The sequence below is a fragment of the Aethalodelphis obliquidens genome, unplaced genomic scaffold, assembly GCF_003676395.1.
Source record: "Aethalodelphis obliquidens isolate GAN/ISIS:26980383/991018 unplaced genomic scaffold, ASM367639v1 scaffold17, whole genome shotgun sequence".
Classification (NCBI taxonomy): domain Eukaryota; kingdom Metazoa; phylum Chordata; class Mammalia; order Artiodactyla; family Delphinidae; genus Aethalodelphis; species Aethalodelphis obliquidens.
Window position 1 is genome coordinate 22738903 of NW_020837961.1, and position 5933 is coordinate 22744835.

The following is a 5933-nucleotide window of genomic DNA, read 5'->3' on the forward strand; positions in this document are numbered from 1 at the left end:
GTTTTTAAAAGATTGTTCTTGCTGCTTTTAGAAGAATGGACTGTAGGAGGCAAGATAGAAGCAGAGTAGAGCTTGGACCAAACTTTTAAGGCATAAATGATGCATTCTGATTGCCTATAATATATATAAAAGACCACTATGTCAGCACAATGGATGAAGTAAATGGGAGAATCAAGGGAAACTAGAAAAAGCAAGGAGAGAAGATGAGGGAAGAAATTGGGAAAGATCTGAACCTAGGAATGGGCACTGTGTAATGAGCAGAGACAGAAGACCCTAAATAGGACTTCCATGAGCCTGGGACACCTTTTTATAGAAAAGTAAGGAAATGCCAGAAAGTATGATGATGCTCCAAACTAATGAGGGCCTGTCAAAAGGCTGTAGGAGTCTGCATGAAGGGGCAACCACTGGCAGTATTCTAGGCCATGCATTCATCAGAATGAATACTGAATGAAGTGGATATTACACGTTGAAGAAAAAGGATTCATGAAGGTCATACTGACACTGATAAAAATTCTTTACAAAGCCCAAGTGGAGGAGGAGTTATACTCTACAGAAAAAAAAGTGCCAACTACTAAATGCAAAGGCATGATGTAAGTAGAAAATCCCCATTTTTACAATCACTGCAGTAATAACTGATTCAGCAAGAACCAAAACTGGGTGGCTAAGATCAAAAGTAGTATCTGTTCTTATCAGTTTAATATCTGATATGTCCTCTATCCAAGGACAATATATTATTAGAAAGGAATGAAGTACTGATACATGCTACATCATGAATGAACCTTGAAAACATTATGCTAAGTGAAAGAAGCCAGCCACAGACAGCCACGTACTGTATGGTTTTATTTATGTGAAATGTCCAGAAGAGGCAAATCCATTGATAGAAAGTAGGTTAGTGGTTGCTAGGGGCTGGATGGGTTAGGCGGAAATGGTGAGTGGCTGCTAAGTGGTCCAGGGTTTCTTTTGGGGATGATAAAATGTTATAAAATTGATTTGGGTGATGGTTGCACAACTGTGAATATACTAGAAACTAATGAATTGTATAATTTAAATGGATGAATTTTATAGTATGTGAAATATATCTCAATAAAGCTGTTTTTTAAAAACAAAAAAAGTAAAGTAAAAAATAAAGTAAATAAAAGGAGCTAAAACTCAAAAAAAAAAGAAAGGTGAGAGGGTTCTGCTTGTGCTTAGGATGTAAAAAGCTGCTAGACAAGGTTGCTCCCATTCTAACAACAAGAAAAAATTGTATAATCAGTAAAATGATAACTTTTCTAGAACTCACCAGAGAGATGAGGTCACAGGACCACCAAGTAAATTGAATTCCACAGAGTGACAATCCCCTCTGCAGAGAAGTGGGACTTTTGCCTTTGAGAGGGCATGAGTAGAAGAGGTCATTGCCATAAAGGTGGATAAGAAGAAATCAGCTAATATTGCTTAATAAATTCTTAAAATCAGTACAGGCTGATGAATCAGTTTAGAATAACTGGGAGTCCCTGACACAAAGAGAATCTGCACTCACTTGCAAGTTCTTTTCTGCAGGCTTCTACTAGGTCAAAACTAAGCACAGGGCAGAAGACTCGAGAAAGTCCCTGCTGATGTGCAATGGTAATTGACTGATGCGGGAGGAAAAATGCATAAAAGACTGCCTGCTTCCCTAGATCCTTCTTTCTTTGGAGCAAAAGCTTTTTACCACTTGTTAGGGGCAGCAAAACTTTATGAAAGATCTACTGCTTGAAGGAAGGGTAGAAATAAAAGCCCTCTGCATCTGGGGAAAGCACAGGAATACCTCTTGGGCTCAGATTCCTATACTGATATAAATTAGAAGTCTGCTACCACTGGAGAAGGGGTAAGACCACCATAAATACAATGCAGAGTTTGGCTACCATGGGGGAATATGGGCAGAATTGCAGAGAAAGTTCCACCCTCTGAGTTCCAGGGTCACAGGCTTGCCTAAGACTACGGCTGGATCAGGATAACTGATAACCCCCTTCGTCCCCACCACTACTACCAGGAGCCTACCATTAGTAACTATCAACAACAGTCTTCTACTGAAAAAAAAGAGACTTCCTCTTCCGTGCAAATGTTAAGGGACTACTGGAAGCTATGGGTAGAGCAGGAACACTGCCAGGTCACACGCTAAGCACAAGGTAACCATAACCCACTTCTGGTTGAATTTCAATCTTGTATCACACTGAAGATAACAACAACAACAACAAAATCCAAGTTTAGTTCAACCTGTGACTAGATGGACCCAGTGCCCCACACTAATGGCCTGACTGAAGAAGCAGCATGCCTATTTCCAGACATAAGGACTATACATGTCTCAGTGTCTACAGTTCTTCAATACATAATGTCTGACATTCAATCAAATATTTGAGTCACACAGAAAGACAAGGGAAGAACCTACCCATTGTCAAGAGATTGGGGAATCAACAGAAGCAGACTCAGAGATGACCCAGATGTTGGAGCCCTTAGTCAGGGATGTCAAAATAACTAGAATTAATATGTTAAAGGACTGAGTGGAAAAGGTCTATAACATGCATGAATATTTGGGGGAATTTTAGCAGAGAAATAGAAAATATAGAGTCCAGTGGAAATGCTAGAAATTTTAAAAAGTAATAGAGATGAAAAAATCTTTTGATTGACTTGTTAGCAGAATCAATACAACTAAAGAAAGATTTAGCAAACATAAAGATAGGCCAACAGAAATTATACAAACTGAAACACAAATAGAAAAAAAAGAGTGAAAAAAATATAATAGAGCATCCAAGAGCTGTGAGACAGAATCAGTCTAACATATATGTAACTAGTCTCAGAAGGAAGAGAAAAGGAATTCTCCGGTGGTCCAGTGGTTAGGACTCCATTCTTCCACCGCAGGGGGCACAGGTTTCATCCCTGGTTGGGGAACTAAGCTCCCACAAGCCACATGACATGGCCAAAAAAAATAAAAAAGAAGAAGGAAGAGAACAGAGTAATGATGATAATAATAACAATGATGATGATAGCTAACCTCCAAGAATCCCAAGCAGGATAAATACCAACACCACACACACACTTAGACATATCATAAACAAACTGCTGAAAACTGAAAAGCAAGAAAACACTGAAGGCAAGAAGGGAAAAAAGGAAACATTACATAAAGAAGAACAAAAGTAAGAATTATAGCAGACTATCAGAAACTACACAAAGCCAGAGCAATGAAGCAATGTCTTTAAAGTACTAAAAGAAAACAACCTGTCAACCCAGAATTTTATACCCAGTGAAAATATATTTCAAAAATGAAAGAAAAATAGAGACTTCTTTCAGACAATAAAAGCTGAGATAATTCACTGCCAGCAGAACTGAACCACAAGAAATGTTAAAGAACATTCTTCAGGAAGAAGATATATGATATTAGGTGGTAGTTTTTAAACCTACACAAATCAATAAAAAGCACCAAAAAAATTTTAAAATGGTCAATATAAAGAGACTTTATCTTATTTGTAAGCTCTTTTTAAAAAAGAAAAAAACCTGACTATCTAAAGCAAAAATGATGATGTATTGTGCATTTTACAACATGTAGAATTAAAATGTATGACCAACATCCTACCAAAAGTGGGAGGAAAGAATTTGAAGTATAAGAATGAAATAATGCCTTTTGCAGCAACATGGATGTACCTGGAGATTATCATAGTAAGTGTAGTAAGTCAGAGAAAGACAAATACCTTATGATACCACTCATATGTGAAATCTAATTTTTTTAAAAAAATGATACAAATGAACTTATTTACAAAACAGAAACAGACTTACAGATATCGAAAACAAACTTATAGTTACCAAAGGGGAAATGTGGAGGGGAGGGATAAATCAGGAGCTTGGTATTAACATACACACACCACTATATATAAGACAGATAACCAACAAGGACCTACTGTATAGCACAGGGAACTCTACTCAATATTCTGTTATAACCTATATGAGAAAAGAATCTGAAAAAGAATGAAAAAAATATATATATATATGTATATAACCGAATCACTTTTCTGTACACCTGAAACTAACACAACATTGTAAACCAACTGTACTCCAATAAAAATTTTTTTAAAAAATTGATTCTAAAAGAAAAAAATTTTTTGAAGCATAGCACTGTAAGATTATTACACTATACAGGAAGTAATATAATCTTACTTGAAGGTAAACTGCGATAAGTTAAAGATGGATATTGTAAAGCCTAGAGCAACCACTAAAAAAATTAAAGAGATGCAACTAATGACACAAATGGTAGTAATAAAATGAAATCAGAAATATGTGACACAATCCAAAAGAAGGTGGTAAAAGAGGGGAAAGAAAACAAGGAACTGATGGAAAACAGTAGCAAGATGTTAGATTTAAATTCAATCATACTACTAGCTACATTAAATATAAATAATCTAAACAACACAGAAGTCAGAGATCGACAGATTGAACAAGCAGCAAGATCCAACTGTAGGTTGTCTATTTCTTCAAATAAAAAAAAAACGCAAGGCAACTATGAAAATATGTGCATGGAAAAAGAAACTCTTTAAGAGGAATAAACATATTTCAAAGTGAATAAATAGGCCTTCTAAAAATTAAGAATATAATATTTTTTTAAGATTTTTTTTTTGACGTGGACCATTTTTAAAGTCTTTATTGAATTTGTTACAATATTGCTTCTGTTTTATGTTTTGGCTTTTTGGCCAAGAGGCATGTGGGATTCCAGCTCCCCAGCCAGGGATCAAACCCGCACCACCTGCATTGGAAGGCTACGTCTCAACCACTGGACCACCAGGGAAGTTCCAAGAATATAATATTCTTTAGAAAACAAAATGGATAGATTTTAACATATAATCAAAAAGAGAATTAGTGAACAGGAAGAGATTGGAAAAATTATTCAGGAGTCATCATAAAGAAACAGGATAGCTGTGAAAGTGAATTTATGAGAAGTTATAAGAATAGAGTGAGAAAGACTAACATAAATCTAAGTTGATTTCCAGAAAGAGATAAGAGAGAGAATTTGGCAGAGAAAATATTTGATGACAGAACAGTTAAAATTTTCTTAAAATGCAGCACTCAGAGATTCAAGAAGTCTTACAAATCCAAGCAGCATAAATCAAAAGAAATTGACAACCAGATGCTTCACAGTAAAACTGCAGAAGACTAAAGTCAGAGAGGATTTTAATAGTGGTCAGAGGATTGGAAAATTAGACAGACACCTAACTGTTCATCTTTCAAAAAAAAGCCAGGGGCTTCCCTGGTGGCACAGTGGTTAAGAATCCGCCTGCCAATGCAGGGTATACGGGTTTGAACCCTGCTCCAGGAAGATCCCACATGCCGTGGAGCAGCCAAGCCCGAGCGCCACAACTACTGAGCCTGTGCGTCTGGAGCCCACGAGCCATGACTACTGAGCCCGAGTGCCACAACTACTGAAGCCTGTGCTTGTGCTCTGCAGCAAGAGAAGCCACCGCAATGAGAAGCCTGCGCACCGCAACGAAGAGTAGCCCCTGCTCGCCACAACTAGAGAAAAGCCCACGCGTGGCAACAAAGACCCAACACAGCCAGAAATAAAAATAAGTAAATAAATTTATTTTTTTTTTAAAGCCAGATGACAGTGAAATAATAGTCAAAGTACTGAAGAACCAATGTCTCCAAAAATTCTTCGGTTAATATATTTAACAGTGAAATGTTGTAAATATTTTCTTTCAGATTGGGAATTGAGATAAGGGTGCTCGTTTTCACCACTTGTGTTCAATATTATGCTGAAAATTCTAGTCAGTGCAGTAATTCAAGAGGAAAAGTAAAAGCATAGAGTTTCAAAGGGAGACACAAAACTAACATTATTACAGATGGCATGGATGTACACACAGAAAATGCAAAAGAATCTATGGGTAAATTATTAAAATTAACGAGAGCTTAGCAGTGCAGCTGAATATACA

General features: G+C 36.7%; 1 pseudogene; it reads left to right on the forward strand.

Annotated features, from left to right (window-relative positions):
* The first annotated feature begins 631 nt into the window (after window positions 1-631).
* LOC113626151 (uncharacterized) lies at window positions 632-754 on the forward strand (annotated as a pseudogene).
* Window positions 755-5933: the final 5179 nt, after the last annotated feature.